The 19,631-nt window shown below is 36.6% G+C and overlaps 1 long non-coding RNA gene across 1 annotated transcript in view; it reads right to left on the bottom strand.

Annotated features, from left to right (window-relative positions):
- Window positions 1-19,631, bottom strand: part of LOC136854783 (uncharacterized) — a 227,617-nt gene that overhangs the window by 82,240 nt on the left and 125,746 nt on the right. The window contains exon 2 of the long non-coding RNA XR_010857797.1: window positions 1,053-1,174. This is a non-coding gene — a long non-coding RNA (uncharacterized lncRNA). The remainder of the gene's footprint in view (window positions 1-1,052; window positions 1,175-19,631) is intronic.

The following is a 19,631-nucleotide window of genomic DNA, read 5'->3' as shown; positions in this document are numbered from 1 at the left end:
TATCAACCATCAGGTCTTAGCAACGGGCCTGATTCAAGTTGGCGTTTCGCGTGGAACCGTGTCGTTGACTTGTGTTGCGTATTTATTTCGTTGGTGGTCCAGTCGTTTTTGGCACAATACACAGACACTTTTCTTATGCACAAGTACCAGTGTCTCTTTGTGCTTTGTGTATCTCTGTACACAGCACACACACATACACGTAATGAATATAATATAATATAAAAAATATATATATATATATATATATATATATATATATATATATTTGTGCTTTTTATAACTGTATACAGCGCACATATACACACACACAATATATATATATATATATATATATATATATATATATATATATATATATATATATATATATATATATATATATATAAAAGCCTGTGTACATTTATATTACTGTAAATTTATACTTTCTTCTCTCTGTAAGTAATTACTGTTTATATTTAAATGTTTTGAAATATAAAAATAATCCATGCGCGAGTTAAATACACTTTTTAGACCACGGTTAAATTTCAGTCATTAAAACATTTCATCTATATCCTTAAAATTCAAAATATTTCGTCAATAATGACATAATTAAAATGAAATGGACATCCAAAAATGCTGCAAGACAATGAGAGGACAAATACTGATACAAAAGGATTGAGGTGCAGCTTTTTCAAAGTATTTCTTTTTTATCTTAATCTTTTTTTTTTCTTCTCGACTTTGCTGGTGGGCTTGTATAATGGACCCCACACGTGCTCAACCCGCGTGGGGTGGGCTGCTGCTGCCCTCTCTCGCGCGCCCACACGCACGCACCCTGCGATGATGCAGGTACGTACGAGCTCGCCAATCCACACGTTTTCATATATGCTCCCCACGTATACACGTACATACGGACGCTTATCATTATATAAGAATATATACGCGCAAACAAGTTCAATATAATAAACACATGCATTGCGCATGCCTTTGTTCGCGATCATTCACACACAGATACATATATAAATACAAAATGATATCGCATCTTTAATTACATAACACCCCAATCCTTCACTTACCTATGCATAAACACTGCTTAGCACATAGCAGACACTTTATGGCTCGTTGGTTCCAACATTGCCTCACACGGCGAAACACCTTAGTTTCAGGTCCACGGAGGGGAAAGGACTCAGCCCGTTCCCTGCAAAACAGAAAAAAATATATTATTGCAACTTCGTTGACTTAATCAGTGAAATTATGTAGCCGATGAAATATATAATATATATATATATATATATATATATATATATATATATATATATATATATATATATATATATTATATATATGTATATATGTATATATATATATATATATATATATATATATATACATATATATAAACACTAGAGCTTTAATCTACAATCAACTTTATTTCTAAACTCCCAGTTTATTTGGGAAACCGTTAAAATAATTCCTTTACATAAGGTTTATTATCAAGAGTATCTGCAGCTTCGTGGTGTACTGGATGGAAACAAAAATGAGACAGCAAGAAGAAGAGGCAGATGTGAATTATATGTTATGGTGGTCTCTGTCAACCGTCTCTCCTAGGAATGTTGATGTTTACATCGGAGCTGACCTTGAAACTGCTAATAAGGTATGTCGCCGTACCTCCTACGAAGCAGCCAGGGCGCAGGTTATTAATTATGCCGTTTATCAACCTCCAAAAACATAAATTACTTTCCATACTTAATAAACACTCATTTAATGAGCGCCAGAATCAGACGTGTCTGGTTCTTTTAATAACAAAAAATATACAAGCATTATAGCATTATACGGGCTGCTTTATGAACAAGAGCCCGTGCCGGCATAAAGCACCCTCATTGTAATAATACAACTAGAACTTCCTAACGATGTCACTGATGTCAGGGTATAATTATTAGAGATTGTTATTGCTATTATAAAACGTCTTTCAACATCGTCTTTATTTTTTCTTACTTTAACTGCTGACTTTGTTTATGCTTTTCTGTTTATTCATTTTATTATTATCTACTCATCATTCCCTCTCCTTTCTCTCTTTCATCTGGTAGAACTTCCCTCGGGATGCTGACATGTTTGGTTTATTAATGATAGTGACAGTTACATAGGAGTGGAGTGCGCAAATCCCACTTTCTTGTATCATTTACGAACCCGCTCTGGCACTAACAGTTAGTTCTAAGAGCTCACGTAATGAAGTAATATTATTCAAATCACACACTCCTTCATTTAAAAAGCCATAATATGGTTGTTCATTCTTCGACAGACATTTACCTTTATCTAAAAGAGAGAGAAAATGCGTTTTACATTACTTATGCAATATTGAGAAATTTTCGGTATATTTGCTTTTTTTATACTTACAAAAAGTTGTTCATAGGAACGTGTGAACAATCGTAAAAACCGAGAAGTCTAAACTGTGTGCACACGAAACCCTTGTCAATAATTAAATAATTAAAAACGTGTTTAAATACGCATGCATACCTACACATTCAAACACACACACGCGCACACACACACACACACACACACACATATATATATATATATATATATATATATATATATATATATATATATATATATATATATATATATATATATATATATATATATATATATATATATATACACACACACACACACACACACACACATATATATATATATATATATATATATATATATATATATATATATATATATATATATATATCGTTTCCATAATATCAGCTGTCTCTTGAAAAGAAAAGTTACCGCCACATTCAGACTTTAATTGGTGAATCGGGAATGAACCCCTGTTCAGTAACACTTCCAAAATATTAGCCGCTTCGTTCACTCATAAAGACTGCTCATCGGTAACATATCGAACCCACCTACCCACAAAGCGCCATTCACTAATATCGAACCCACTTACCACAAAGCGCCATTCACTAATATCGAACCGACCTACACACAAAGCGCCATTCACTAATATCGAACCCACCTACCCACAAAGCGCCATTCACTACTATCCTGGCCACAGTGGACATGAAGGCATAATGTCCTCCAGAACTTCTTTTACGTTATTTATCCACCAATTGATGATCTGCCTCCCACCTTTTTTACTTGACCAAACCGTCTCAAGCGTACAGTTACACTATTTCTACGTCATTTCCTTATTTTTCAGCTAACAGTTCTTCTTACGCCAGTTATACATTGTTAACAGTTCATCTCTACAGCCTCAAACTTCCTCCTTTCATTCTCAATCAACATCCACATTTCACTTTTATACTGGTGAGTTTGTTCAACAGCCACTTCATACATTCACATCTTGGCTTCCACAGAAAATTCAGGTCTCGTCCCAATCATTAGCACAAGCCCTGCTTTCTTACTTTTTCCACCTATTCTTTGATCTGGCTCCTCTCTACTGTTGTCTGTTATCTTTCATCAAAAATACTTAAACGAATCCTCCACTTCCATTCTTTCACAGTTCAAATGAACAGTAATTACTTCATCTTTCTAGATTCAATGTACCATTATAGCCCTTATCATTATGACAACAATTACTCTCGGTTTTCTCCTCTTGAGACAATTTCAAACAATTTTACTTATTTCTGCGTTTTTCAATAATGGCCCTAATCAGCAATGGATTATCTGTAGACAACAGTCTTACCACACAACATCAACGACGACCCTATTTCTTATCCCACAGCTTTGCATTCCATTCCCTAACTCCTCCTATTACTTCGTCCAAAGATAATAATAATAACAGGAATAATATTCTTTATTGCAGCTCAGGGCCACATACATGGAATATACAAATACAATACACACAATCTAGATACATAGGATAACATGATAAAAATAATAATCGGCAGCATCCACACAGTTGCTGAAGAAATGGAAAAAATTGAATTCATAATAATGGTAATGACAGTAATTATATGCAAAATACTAAAAAAATATTAAAAATTATAACAATTAAATACAGAATGCAGACGATTCATTTCCAGCTAGGGACCTTCGGTGGTTACATAAGTCAGGTCCAGAAGGCTAAATACGAGAACTGAAAATTGCAAATCTCTACAATGATATTGTTCACAGTAGTAATAAAAAAGGAAAAATACCAATAACAACAAGAAACGTAGAAATAATAATAATAATAATAATAATAATAATAATAATAATAATAATAATAATAATAATAATAATAATAATGACAGACTCTGGGGATGACACTTCATAATTGCAAAATTAGAGAATAAGTCATTTAAGGAACAGACGCCTAATTATCCCATCTTTCCCACAATTTAGAGCTTCTTCTTGCCTCACTGCTTAGGATGCTTTGTGTGAGCGATTTGCTGCTGTTTCTCAGTCGGGTGATAAGACTGGACATTGTTCGCCTCACAATTATTTTTAAATTATCCAGACGGTTTTCTATGAACATCCGCGTGGCGGAGTGATAGCGAGGAAAGTTTGTGAGGCATCTCAGAATGTCACTGTGAACAACAGTGATACGTCTCACGGTCTCGCAGGTATGGTTCGTCCAAAGGGAACGCCCATATTTACTGTAGCAGTACGAGCGGAAGAGCAGCAGTTTCGTGTCTTGGTGACATAAGGCAAACCTCCTTGCAATCATGTTGCCACTTGCACATAGTTTATGACGCCTCTGTTCTATGTCTGCCGTATCTTTCAGGTCGTCCGTGATAATGTAGCCCAAATACGGAAATTCATGCACGAATTCCAGACGATGATTTCCGAGGAAAATTTGCGGTTCTGTAATATGATTAAGCGATCTCGGAAGCAGCGACATACACTGGGTCTTGGTTTCGTTGTATAGGATATCAAATTCCTCTGCATATTGGCGGCAGGTGTCAATGAGTCGCTGGAGACCTCGCACTGATGGGGAAATCAGAACCATATCGTCGGCGTAACAGAGGCTGTTTATTCTTGTTTCGTTGATAGTGCATCCGACTGGGAGTGAGTTCAGTTTGACATTCAGGGCATCTGTGTACGTGTTAAACAGCTATGGAAAGAGAATGCCCCCTTGCCGGAGCCCATTTAGGGAACCGAAGGTGTACGACAATACGTTACCCTATTTGACACAGAATTGCTGTGTGGCGAACCAACGTAAAATGTCAATTAAACATAGAGGTGTGCCTCGTTTGTGCAGCTTCAGGAAGAGCTTCAGGTAGTTTACTCTGTAAAATGCTTTTCTCACATCTACAAAACATAGGAAAACAGGAGAGGTTGATGATATATAATAGTTCAGCAATTCTTTCAGGATGTAGATGCAGGTGTCGGTTGAGTGGTTTGCTTTAAAGCCGAACTGGTTGTCAGTAATGTGTATAAAGGGGAGAAGTCTCACTAAAAGAACGGACTCAGTATCTTCGACGCAATTGTATTAATTGCAATCGGGCGATAATTGCCAGGTTCAGCTGCATCCTTTAGCTAGTTTTTTTTATTAATGGTATATTAAGTGAACTAAGAGTAGGGAGTCTGGGAGAAACTGGTGAATTATGAACGCATTTATTAGAGCAGCTATCAAAATGTAAATTATTGGATGGCAGAATTTGAAAGCTTCAGCAGGCAGACCATCGCAGCCGGGCGATTTATTATTAGGTAGCTTGTTTATGGCATCGGAATAGGCACGATTGCATAACACATCCCCTGGTCTCAGGCTCACGTTTACGCCAAATGAGACATACACACACACACACACATATATAAATATACATATATATATAATTTACATACACCGGCATATCTAAAGAAATCTTACTTTTAAAAAAATTTCACTTCCTTCATAGTTTTACAAAGGGATGCTTTCGACAAAACTTACTTTTTTCTGCAATATCGGACGATCCTTTTCATTATACGATCCAGCGAGAGAGAGAGAGAGAGAGAGAGAGAGAGAGAGAGCTGAGTCAGAAGAGAGAGAGAGTCAGAGAATCTGCTATTCATGCTGAGTCAGAACCGGAACAGTCAGGCGTAAATTGCGAATTTCCTCCTTAGATTCAGGTGCGATGAGAGAGAGAGAGAGAGAGAGAGAGAGAGAGAGAGAGAGAGAGAGAGAGAGAGAGAGAGAGAGAGAGAGAGAGAGAGAGAGAGAGAGACGAGGACCTATGAACATGCCTAACAAGATTCCCCTGAATAGATTACAGAGAAAAAACAAAGAAAACAGAAACGTGAAGTGATATAAAGAGCAACTAATGACAATGAATATTATCATTTGATTTTATTAGGTACAGTCTCTTAACTTCTCTATTTCCGCACACTTTCCATATACTTTTATCACCACAATCCTTGAATCCAGAGGGGAAGTCAACGGAGATACCCTTTAGTTCCACGGCAAGATCTGAATCCACACACGACAATAAGACAGTTTATCACTTACCCAACTCAGCTGCTTATAATACTAGGAAGAATCATAGCGGGCTAAGGAGCAGGCTCAAACTAAATATCTCGTGCGGGTTTGAATTTTACCAATGCAGGAAGGATTTTCTCCATTTACTTCTCATCTGGATTCGAGGCTTGTGTATCCGAAAAGTATAAGGAAACTGATTGAGGTCAATGTTTGTATTTCAAGTAAAACAATATAAAATTGAAAATGTATGAACCATTGTAAGAATCAGAGAGAGAGAGAGAGAGAGAGAGAGAGAGAGAGAGAGAGAGAGAGAATAAATCACACACTCGCAGTAAATTCCAGCATGAGTTAGTGAAGGCTCACAACAGAGGAAACCACCAGCACTCAGATCACTGTCATCTGGACCCTAATTTAGTTGAGAACTGCTCCAGATCTGTTCTCATCCGGCGGGGGGCAATCCGGGCCAATTTATTGATAACCATTAGTATTTACGGCTAACCCGCGATCTCTCCTTGTTTATTGAGATGTGTATTGGAGTCTACAGCCTCCCCAGTTCTGTTAGGATTAGAGCGCTATTACGTGGTTCTGGAATCGGTTGATATATTCGATGTATTGATTGAGGAGGTCTTTGGTTAGTTGTTTCTAGTGTATATATTAAACACAACAGTCGCATGTATTTTATATTTTTCAGTGTGTAATTCATATAGTCTAGTCTTTGGGAAATAAAACTCCAATTTACACTTGCCATCGTCCACCCAGTTCCAGCTACCTTCTCCATTAGTCCCTATATGAATATACTCACATTTCGCCCATTTTTGCCGGCATGACTATCTGGGTGTGTGTGTGTGTACACACACACACACACACACACACACACACACACACACACACACACACATATATATATATATATATATATATATATATATATATATATATATATATATATATATATATATATATATATATATACATATAATACTGTATATAAAGTGATATGTATATATATAATATATATATATATATATATATATATATATATATATATATATATATATATATATATATATATATATATATATATATATATATATATATATATATATATATATATATATATATATATATATATATATATATATATATCATGTGTGGTTATCTTCACTGTTTGGAAAGATGACCAAATAACAAAAAAAGAATCTTGTCTACGAGAATAATATAATGAAGTCCATGCTCTAACATAATGAATAAGATGTGAATCGGTGTGTATACGTCAGGAGAGAGAGAGAGAGAGAGAGAGAGAGAGAGAGAGAGAGAGAGAGAGAGAGAGCGCTCAGACAGGGCATATGTACACCTCTCCCAGCATCATCCACTGAGGCATAATAATTCTCAGCTAATGAGATTGCTCCCGATGAGAAGGGACTAGAAGCTGGCGGTGAGAACCGATAACCGATGCCTTTATGTTCTTACCCTTTCTTTCATTTCCTTTCTTCTCATCGCTTGGTTTCAGGCTCGGTTTATTTTTTTTTTTTTTTTTTTTTTCCTTTTTGGTATAATTGTCATTCTTTCTTCGACGAATCTGCATGGTTCATATTGTGGTGCCTATCCGTGCAAGTATTTGCTGGTTCATTTTAACTCTCTCTCTCTCTATAAATTTATATATTATATATATATATATATATATATATATATATATATATATATATATATATATATATATATATAATATATATATATATATATATATATATATATATATATATATATATATATATGTATGTATGTATGTATGCATACACACAAACATAATGCTCATCTCATACAGAAACGACAATCTGTTTTTATGTTTAGAACTGTGATTCAACTGCAGGGAGTGACAGCGTGTGTGTTCGTTTTGCTATGCATATCCGGTTATATACGTGATAATATTTAGATGGAAATAACTGGTCAATCTTTTTATTTCATCTTTTTTTTTTTTTTTTTAGAATACATCGATTTTTTTAGCCGTTTCCTATTCGTTAACTGCAAAGTCTCATAAACGTTATTGCAGCCATTGCATTTTTCTCTTATTATTTTTTTTATTATTATTCATAGCCCTTTTACGTCACTTCCTGATTTAAGCAATTGAATACAGGTGTACTGACGAAAATTTCCCGTCTTTTCTGAGTATACAAACAAGCACATCGTTCGCGCAATGGGTCTAATAATAATAATAATAATAATAATAATAATAATAATAATAATAATAATAATAATAATCTAAAACGAACCCTCACTAAGTCGTTTTCTCAAAGTAGCATTCCACAGAAACAATTATCAAAATAAAGTACGAATTAATAACATTCTTCATGTTTCTTGACTTTTGCTGGGTTGTTTTGAACGTTCTAATAGTGTGTGTGTATGTGTATGTGTGTGCGCGCGCGTGCGCGTTTTAAATTTCAGGAAAGTAATTTCGAGAATTTCAAGAATTGTTCCAGCATTTTATTCTGATATTTCAAACATTTTAAGGAACGTTTTCGAGAATTTCATCATAACGTTTTCGGTGTTTTCTGCCTTTTTAAAAAATAATTTCAACATGATATTACTTAGAATTTCAGCCTAATATTTCCGAACATCATAATACAAAATTTTCTAGAATTTCTGGATCACTTTTTAAAAGTTTTTGCTAGATGTATTCGATATCAGACAATGTTTTTTAGAAGTTTCCCATAGAATTTTCGACAATTTCATCAAATTCTTGTACTGTCAACAGGATGTTTCCGAAAGTACAATATTTTATTTTCGACTTTTTGACGTAATGTCTTCGACCATTTCGATATATAATTTACCAGTTTTCGACGAGATGCTTTCATTGATTTCCATAAACAGTTTTATCATATTTTTATTTAGCATTTTCAAGCATTCTTCAACATACCTTTTCTGAGGATACCTAGATAACGGATTCGATGATAAAATGAATAGCTCGAGTAATACAGCAGGTATACCACTAATACCAATACCTACATCAAAGTCAAAAATATCAGAATTATAATCTGATAAAGTCAAAATCAACCACATTACTAATAAGAGGCAATATTATATTGCTCCTGGTGGCAGAGTTGATATCATAATTATTAATATTCTTTCCATTAATATCAATACTTTTAGCATTGATATTAATGGCATATGTCAAATTCACTGAGGGAATGATCCGAATATACACTCTGTAATAATTATGCCTTAGTAGTTTTCACGTATATTTCTTGAAATTAAGTCGATAACATGAGTCTGGCAGTAACTACTCTTTTATAAAACTGTATATTTGGAATAATAATAATAATAATAATAATAATAATAATAATAATAATAATAATAATAATAATAATAATAATAATGCAATAGCGCATGCATTACCCCTTACCAATGCCATACTTGTACCCTTGTTTACGCAAATGTTTTACTGTTGGAAAAATAAAGGGACCTAATCCAAAACGCAGCAATAGGCCGGCCTCTTGAATGATGTATGATTGTAAAATTGAGAACATGAAAGCAGGAATAAATTTCCAAATCCTAATGGACTGATGGAGAAGAAAAGCCCCCTAGCCGCAAATTCCGAGGTCTACTGGCTTTTAATAGTACAGTTATATATATACTTTATTTCAACTCGTGTCCACATACTTGTATTGTCCACAGATACAACCGAGTCAAAATGCGACAACAGAGAAAAAAAGTAATTTATACACTACTAATAAATGTCACACACACATTATATATATATATATATATATATATATATATATATATATATATATATATATATATATATATATATATATATATATATACTGTATGTATGATATTTGGGCATATTTTCTCTCTTAGACAATCTCTATTAAACTCATTGGTCATATTTGCAGAAACTATCTTTTTATTGAGACTTTGGGCCTGTCTATACTTCTTATTCTCTTCAGGTAAGCTTCTCGGGAATAAAGAAAGATTATTCACGTTTGCTTTCACTTACTTCTTATAATCGATGGACCGTTTCCTCACCTATCGGTGGCGTCTTCATGACTATATTACAATGTTAATTTGTAATTTAGTTCTGAGGGCGCCGCCGTTAGGGGAGGAAACGATCCGTCGAATAAAAGAAGTAAATGGAAGCAAACGTGAATAATCCTTCTTTATTTCTGAGAAGCTTACTTGAAGGGAACAAGAACTACAGAAAGGTCCAAAGTGTAAATAAAAAGATAATCTGATTTGGGCAACACGACACTTTTACAAACCAAAAAAAAACTTTTCAAAAGTTCCTTTTTAAACCCTGAAATGTTTTCCTTATCTATCTGCTTCTTTTTGTCAGCCTCTTTATTTCGGACATAATTCTACATGTTGAAATGCATCATGCTTCGGCAAGAACTTGCAGGCTTTGTCGTCTGTCTGCCTGTCTGTCGGGCTACCTGCTATCTATCTCCGTTACTTTGTCTGACTACCTGTCTCTCTTGACATTCTTCAGAGATACAGGCCTCAATCTGTATATAAATTTATTTTCAGTTGTTTGTGCTTCAGATTTTTAAAGCTTTTCGTCAGTTTGCCTTTCTTTGTTCTGTCTGGTCTCTGCCTATTCGCCAGAACCGTTCTGCTCATCACCTATTCGGCCTGTCTGCCAGCCCTCGTTCTGTACCGTTTGACTTCTTTATTGCTTCGACAACCTTTGCTGTTTAACACTGATCTACGGAAACTAATCAAACCACCAACCTATTGATATATCTGGCCTTCGTATGTCTACCTTTCAATTTCATCATTCTTTAGGTCTGCCACCCGAGTTCGAGTCTCCGGCCGGCTAATGAAGAATTAGAGGAATTTATTTCTGGTGATAGAAATTCATTTCTCGCTATAATGTGGTTCGGATTCCACAATAAGCTGTAGGTCCCGTTGCTAAGTAACCAATTGGTTCTTAGTTACGTAAAACAAGTCTAATCCTTCGGGCCAGCCCTAGGAGAGCTGTTAATCAGCTCAGTGGTCTGGTAAAACTAAGGTACAATTAAATTTCTAGGTCTGCCAGCTAGCTAACGTCTTCCTATAAGCCATATACCGACCATCGATGTATGTTTGCCGTCCTTCTACCAGTCAGCTATCGTCCATTCTGACTTCCATTTATCCGTCCAATACCCATCTTAATACGTCATATCACCCTTAGCATTTCCTGGCAATTGCACATTTCAGCGATACCGACTTAGCATCCGCGAGTTGCTCGTTATTGCCAATATTGCAATTCTGAAGCTCTCACCTTCCCTCGACTTCCTTCTCCTTCTAGAGAGCTTCTTGGAATAAGCTCTCTGGTGATTCCAGATTGCATATTGCACTAGCATCAGCAAGTAAGACGGTGGGAGCGGGCGGGGGGTCGGGGGTTGTGGACCTGAATCTTAAATAGGATGCTTGCATGTAATTCACATACGCAAACTTTCAGGAAAGAACAGTTCGTTTTGTCTTTCTCAAATGTATGTATCACGGAACTGTAAGGGATAAGATTGTGTGATTGAAATGTTCGATAAAAGATTCACACACACACACACACACACACACACACACATATATATATATATATATATATATATATATATATATATATATATATATATATATATATATATATATATATATATATATACATGGCATAATGAAATTGCCATTTTTATTTAAATTTGAACCTCTAAAGAAATTTTGGTTTTTTTATATTTTTTTCTCAAGTCCTTTGAAATTATCATTTAAAAGTATATACTCCAGTACAAGGCAAGAGCAATTTTTTCGTTAATTCTGGAATTGTTGTTTATAAGTACTCCTGAGTACTGCTTCCTTTAACTGACTTCCTCAAGGTGGCTGACATCACACAGAGACAAAGAAAACTTTGTGTCAGTGGGAACAAGATGTTCTGCTGTATTCTTCTCGCATTCGTCCCCTCCCGCTACAGAGATTTTCAAGCGCACCGCCAAGACATCTTATTAACGATTATTAGGCGAACTACATCCAGTCTGATCATCGGACTAAAAGAGAGAAGCAACTGGCTAAATCTTAAAATCGTGAAAAGTACAGAGCTAAGAAAATCTAAACTTTGGGAAGGTGGAAATACGATGCCGCTGTGTATCTTAATAACGGTATTAGCTGGCATTTTTTTCCCCCACAATAGATAAACTCAAGTGTTTTATTTAAGTTTTATTATTAAGCCACCACTTTTTTATTATTAGTAGTATATATGTGTTTTACATGTATTGCTATTAACTCCCTGGAGGAGCGAATCCTGGACAAATGTCCCCCCTCAATTCCCACCCTTATTTTATAAGTGATACATCGATGATACTTTCGCTCTCTTTAGACATGACCAGGTTGACACTTTTTTAGAATATTTAAACATCCAACACCCAATATTAAATTCACCATTGAAAAGGAGACCCAAAACTTGTTCCCTTTCCTGGATCTCAAAGTCACTAGGGATGAGAAAGGTTTCTATACCGGCATCTTTAGAAAGAGCACTTTCACTGGTCTGGGTACCAGTTTTTACAGCTTTTTTTTTATGAATTCCACGTTTACTCTTCTCCATAGGCCTTTACACTGACCTCCGGCTGGTCTGCCTTCCATGACGAAATTACATTTCTTGCCAGGTATTTAAAGAATAATTGTTTTCCACTAGAATATTCATAGATCCCTTAACAAACTGCTTAATCTGAAGTTAAATCCTCCACCCACAGTTCTCAACGTTCCCAAATTACGTCTATATGCAAAATTCCCTTACTTACACGATAATAGATTCAGGAAAAAATGTATCAGTCTATTTAATAGAGAATTACCTGCACTTAATCTAAAACTAATCCCGATTAATCCCCGAACTACTGGATCCCTATTCCAGTCCCAGATGCAATGTGGACACATACATTGGATGTATCAAGAGGCTGCTGAAGATACGAATTTCCTCTCATCAGGATGTCAGTTATAGAACGGGAAGCCAACTATCAAATCCTGATCAGTCGAACATAAGGAATCGTAGGAAAACATGTAAAACACACAGACGCTAAAGACTTTAGTATCGTGGGAAAGCACGAAGTACGGAGGAGCTCACCAACCTCGAATCCATAATGATTAAACTAACTGTTCCTACTCTCAACTACCAGTCATCATCAACACAGCTGTTCATTGCATAATAATTTCTGTTTTGACCTTGTGTATCTTTTCCAGTTTCCACTTTTTCGTCCTCCTTGTCAGTTTGCCTTGTGATATCAATGTGGGTAGGCGTCTTATGTCTCCTGTCATTCGCTGCTTGTCTTTTCCTTCTTTGTTCTGCTTTAGATGTAAATAAGTAAATGTTGTATAAACTCCTTACATTATGTATACAAGCATTATTTATTTTTAATCGCTTTTCCAGCCTGGAAAATGTATCAAGTGATACGAATTGTTGGCTTTTTAATAAACGGATATAAATAGAATGCTTTTCCATGAACTTCAAAATTTATATGTATATATATGTGTGTGTGTATAATCACACACCCACAAGCAGTATGTTAACGTGCGCGCCTTCTTGTACTTTCGCGCTCGCGCGATTGTGTCCGTGTATGTAAATGCTTGCAGAATGAATATTATGATCTCAGCTCTTAAAGTGCTGCACGACTTAGGAAAGTATAACAAGGTGGTGATGTCAGGTTCGTTGGTGTTCATATTTCTTTTCGTGTACCGTCCCTCCTTCACCCCTTAGTCACCCCCCTCCCTCCTCTCCCTCTTGCGCACGCACGCACGCACTCACGCACACCCACGTATTTGCCCTTGTTATTCTATCTTAAAACCCCACCCAATTATGCTCTGCGTGCACATGTCCTGTGGTGGTTGTACCCTCCCATCTCCATTCCAGACTTGTCATGCCCCAGTTAGGCTGTCCCAACCCCCAACCCCTTAGGTGACCTCCTCCCTCCCCTTCTTACCCACACAATAACGTACTCCTAAGCTCCCTTCCCCATCCTCCCCATTACACCACAAGAACACCATCAACCCCCTCCGAACCATACCACACTCCCCACCTGATCCTGTGGCATCGAAGGATACGAAGTCCTCACGATCCCATCTCGAGGACCAATAAGGAATCGCGGAGCAGCTCACGACCAAGTCCTCAGGAACCTCACGCTCCTGCCCTTAATGGTAACGCACGGGACATCCCTTTTCTGGGGCTTTCAATTTACGGGACGCTGACCCTGAAGTTTACTGTGAGTGTCTCTGTCGTTGAATGTTTTGCTCTCGTTCTCAAAGGATAGATCAAATCTCTCTCTCTCTCTCTCTCTCTCTCTCTCTCTCTCTCTCTCTCTCTCTCTCGTACTCTAAAACAGTTTCTTCTGTCTCTTTGTTTATTTTTTTTTCACTCGAATTTACTGGGCGGCGCAAATGATTTTTTCTCTCTCTCTCTCTCTCTCTCTCTCTCTCTCTCTCTCTCTCTCTCTCTCTCTCTCTCAGCGTTTTTTGTTCTCGTTCTCATAGGACCGCAAACTTCAGGTACTATGGGTCGGGAGAGAATGGCGCGCGGGGGGTAGGGGTTTGAAGGCTTGTATTAATAATCTCTATTTCAACTCAAGGCCATAAACAGATACGCACGGTAAATACCATACAAAAAAAAAAAAATTGCACGTAAATATGAAGGAAGACTGAAAAGATACATCAAGCACTGCTGATGTTAATACTAACAATCACTTTCATTTTTTCAACTTGAGGCCAGATACACATTTATTATAAAGGTAGTAGGTAGTAAAGACTGCTGCGCTATTTCTTTATAATAAGAATAACAATAACATCATTGCTCGTAATACGAAACTCAAAGAAACAAAATTATGTGGTGCTGAAAATACCTGGAACATAAACAACCAGGCATAGGAAAAGTACCAATGATACATAAATTATAGTAACTATAGTATAGTAACTGAGGTCATCCATAAATTGAAAGAAACCCCGTTCATTATTAAACAGATTTCTCATTATCTCATTTTTCCCATAATTTGGATCTTCTCGCTTCACTGAATATGATGTTTTCGATAAGCGGACTGCTACGTTTTTAAGTTGGGAGTTCGGACCGCACATGATACGCCTAACAATCATTTTCAATTATCCGAGACTGTTTTCTACGAACATCTGCTTATCAGAGTGATATGGTGTGTTAGTAAGGCGCCTCGGAATGTCATTATGAACAACAGTCTTTCTCACTCTTTCGAGTACAGTTCGTCCAAAGAGGGTAACCATACACATGAAACAGGGACAGGAGAAACAAAATGATTTCTCAGGGACAGAAGGCAAATCTCCTTGCAAACATGTTATGTGGTCTCTGTGTAAGCAGTATCTTGTAGGTCGTTGGTGATAATATGACCCATATACGGGAATTCATGTATTACATTAATTAAAAGATGGAGACACTGGAAAAATGTTATCGGCATAACAACGGCTGTTCATTGTTATTCCGTTGATATGGCAGCCATTTGGGAGCGAGTTCTGCTGAGTTTAACACTCAAAACATTTATTTACGTATTAAATAGATATGGCGGGAGAATGCCAAGACAAAGACAGTTTGAGGCCCCATGTCTTTGAGGCCCCAAAGTGCCATGATGGTGCGTCACTCTTTCTGAGGCCAATCTTACAGGTTATAGATTTAAGTGGCGGTTGAGATTACCATTAACTCCAGACGGGGTGCAAAGAGTAAAGATCTCAATATGGAGGAAATTTCCTTCATCATCTGAAATTTTCACTTAAATTTTTGATGATGTTACACGATGAAGATTCCTTAAAATTTCGCTTGGCTGAAGAACAACCCACGGACATTTGCCAAGTTCCACATTAATTATCATATAAAAATTCTGACAATGCATTTTTTTAAGTGGAAGTGAATAAATTAGGACACCGTTTTCTCAACTGTGGAAAGCAATAAGGTAAAATGAACAAATAAGGACACCTTTTCTCAACTGTGAAAAGCAATAAGGTAAACTGAATAAGTAAGGACACCATTTTCTCAACTGTGAAAAGCAATAAGGTACAGGATGAACATGACATTATCTTGTATTTAATCCATTACCATGAGTACGATATTATTTTTTAGCTCAGTAACTAAAACATGGACGACGGATAGCAGTATTCTCAGTATTTATTCAGAAGTTAAAGGGTGAACGTGACTAAATTTTCATCCGTGATTCTGCAGATACTGACAAAGATTCCACGGGGTAAGTTTTATACCATTGATTCATCAATGCCATTTTTTGGAGGGGAGGTAAATTTCACTATTTCGACATTTCACTATAATTTTTATTCGAGAGTTAGACCACTCATTTTTCTTCCATTTTCATTGTTTTGTTCCTGATTCTTATTAACTGGGCCAAATAAAGGATCCCAGTTATCCGTCCTGATGGCTTTCGCTTAAAATCACTGGAAAGACAATTTAAAAACTTCTAATATTTACTATTCAACTTTCTGTTTGGAGTTTTGTTATCCTGTTCCGCTCATTAGCGATGTTATAAAAAAAAGGAGCTTGTTATTTACTATAAATACTAATCACACTATTAAAAATTGTTACATAAGCGAAAGATTTCAGTTAACCGCCCACATTATCAAGTCACAAGACCAGAAATATACGGGGACAAAGAAACCTGTTATTGTCAGATTTAACTAACTTCGCGCCAGCACGGGATCTTGACAGATATAACTAGCCAATCCAATTGGGAGCTGGTGATAAAACTTATTCTTGCCTTATTCTTTCTACAATCTACTGCAGACGGAAATAGATTTCGATTGTGCAGGAGCTTCAAACGAAGTCGTGTTTTTGTAAGTATTACCATTACTGACCGATTTATGCCACACTACCGTCAAAGCAGCAAAGCTCATCGTTTCTGGAACTATTTGAGTCGTAATATATCAGAACAAAGGAATCCAAAGATTGTTGCTTTTCCGAAAGTGATTCTGGGAAGTGGTGTCCTCGCCTGTGTTACGAGGTGGCTTAACAGTAGTGTGTAGTCAGTCTCTATGTTGAAGACGTCTATTAAAATGAGTTTTTCATTGGCTTCAAAATTATGCATTCTAGTATACTATAAAATGTAATAAAGTTCATGTGGGATCTAAATTTTGATTTCCATGGCTTTATTGTAAAAAAAATTATCATATTTTAAGAATGCTGGTGCACAACGTAGGCTCTTGAAATTCCGTTATACAATCTTCAGTCATTATTATCGGTATTGTATGTAATGACACTCCATTTTCTTTATGAAATAAAACAATTCTAAATGCATTATGATGCCTATTCTAAACTTTAAGTCTTATTTATAACCATGTAAAGGCATGTTAACTGAAATAAATTTTAGAAGATATTCCGCAGAAGCACGAATCTCTTAAGAATTTAAGTCTATGAGGGCATTACTTCATTACTTACCAACTCACTTCAATAATTGCATGCCTACTGTATCTAAAGGAAATTACGTCCATTATCATTATTATGTGTATGTTATTGGTATCCGTCTAAGTACGGTTAATCTCTCCATCTTCTTATATAGCGGGTCTCTCTCCTTCCTTCTAAACCGAAAGCCTCGTTCTTTAGTAAATGAAAATTTGAAAGATTATTTTTTTCTCTCTTCAGTTTATAAAGTTTCTCTATCCTACAAATATCGGCATGTCTACTGACCAAAGCAATAAATCATGTACGTGGCTATAATCGACTGTTGTGAGTAATAGCTATAGTAAGGGGAGAGAGAGAGTGAAATAACATACCTGATTGATCTATAGTTCCTCAAAACGTAAATCATATAATAAAAAATATACAAAAATATGACACTCGACGAATTGACCCAATCAAATATTTTGCCTCTTTCCTCTTCCTGATGAACTGTAAGCATCTCTCTCTGTCTCTCCCTCCTTTTTAGGCCCTACACATAGGCCTTCTCCGTTCAGTGTCACCGCAGCCTTCACGGTCATTACCAGAAAAGCGTGTCTCTCTTAACCTTGCCCGTGGCTGAAGAAGGGCAAAAGAAAAAAAAAAGAAAAATGACAACAATAACCGACCCCCTCCCCCGCCCCTTCATCTAGCTTGACCGCTCCCTTGACAGTTGACATGACCAGGTTGTCTAGTCCAAGGTTTCATCCCCTCTCGCGGTCTAAGGGTCCATATCAGAACCAAGCATGAGAGAGAGAGAGAGAGAGAGAGAGAGAGAGAGAGAGAGAGAGATGAGGGGGTGATGCTGGTTTTCGTCTTAATTTTTTTATAGACACGCACCAACAATGAAGTTGCTAGGTCTTCGGAGAGAGAGAGAGAGATACGATAATGATGATGATAGCTTCTGTGCTGCTTCCTTCTCTCGAGGGAGAAGGACAAGTATGTGTAATTCAGTTCAGTCTCGTTTGGAGATACCGCCTTTACATCGGCACCTCCTGAGCTCCTTAGGCCTGGTTCTTAGTTCCTTTGGTTTCTTGTCTCGTAGATCAAAGACATTCCCGAGGTCAATGTAGAAAGTAGCGACTGCCCCATGAAAAGCCGATGAGATGACTGGATTACTTATCAGTTAAAACGACACACTTATGCTCTTTTCCTATTCAATTTGTTCTAGAAGAAACATCATAAATATATAAATAACTTGAAACACTTTCTACAGACTCATTGACCACAGGATATTTTCTGGATCTTGATTGGCCAGAAGGCCAGAACTACGTCTGAACTGCATCCATGGGCAAGCCGTAAAAAGACGTCATCACGGACAGTTTCAAACCTTTGGCAGTGGGGGAGGTTACGCTTCGAACGCCAAGCAGGACTAGGACTAGAGTAACAAGACCACGAACTCTGAGCGTGGCATATCATATGCAACAAGCTTGTCGAGCTTTGTCTTTTTTTTAAACGTATCTTGTATCCAAAATATATTTTTATTTTTACTATTCTTTTCTTTTGCATTTGACATCAGGTTTTTGTTGCTTTCTGTATATTTTTTTTTTTTCTGTGCGGGTGGAAGGGCTGACGAGGAGGGGGAGGAGGTAATGGAGTCATCCTCTTGCTCTTTGTTCACGACATCACGAAATATCGAGCAGGAATTTCTGAGTGGGAGTGTTCCTTGTGATTTATTTCTTCTCGGTCTCATTCGCTGGGGTTACCATTAGAAATAGCAAGTCGGGTTATCCAACCCCCACTCCTGCTGTTTTCCCCCTTTTTATTTTCTTTTTCATCTCTAGGGGCACTGGGCTACCAGTCCTTATTAGCCACTATGAAAATTAAGTTTTTCCCTAATCTCTGTAAGATTCAGGGTAATCTCAGTAAACT

The sequence above is a fragment of the Macrobrachium rosenbergii genome, chromosome 30, assembly GCF_040412425.1.
Source record: "Macrobrachium rosenbergii isolate ZJJX-2024 chromosome 30, ASM4041242v1, whole genome shotgun sequence".
NCBI lineage: Eukaryota > Metazoa > Arthropoda > Malacostraca > Decapoda > Palaemonidae > Macrobrachium > Macrobrachium rosenbergii.
This window is presented reverse-complemented; position numbering and strand designations above follow the sequence as displayed.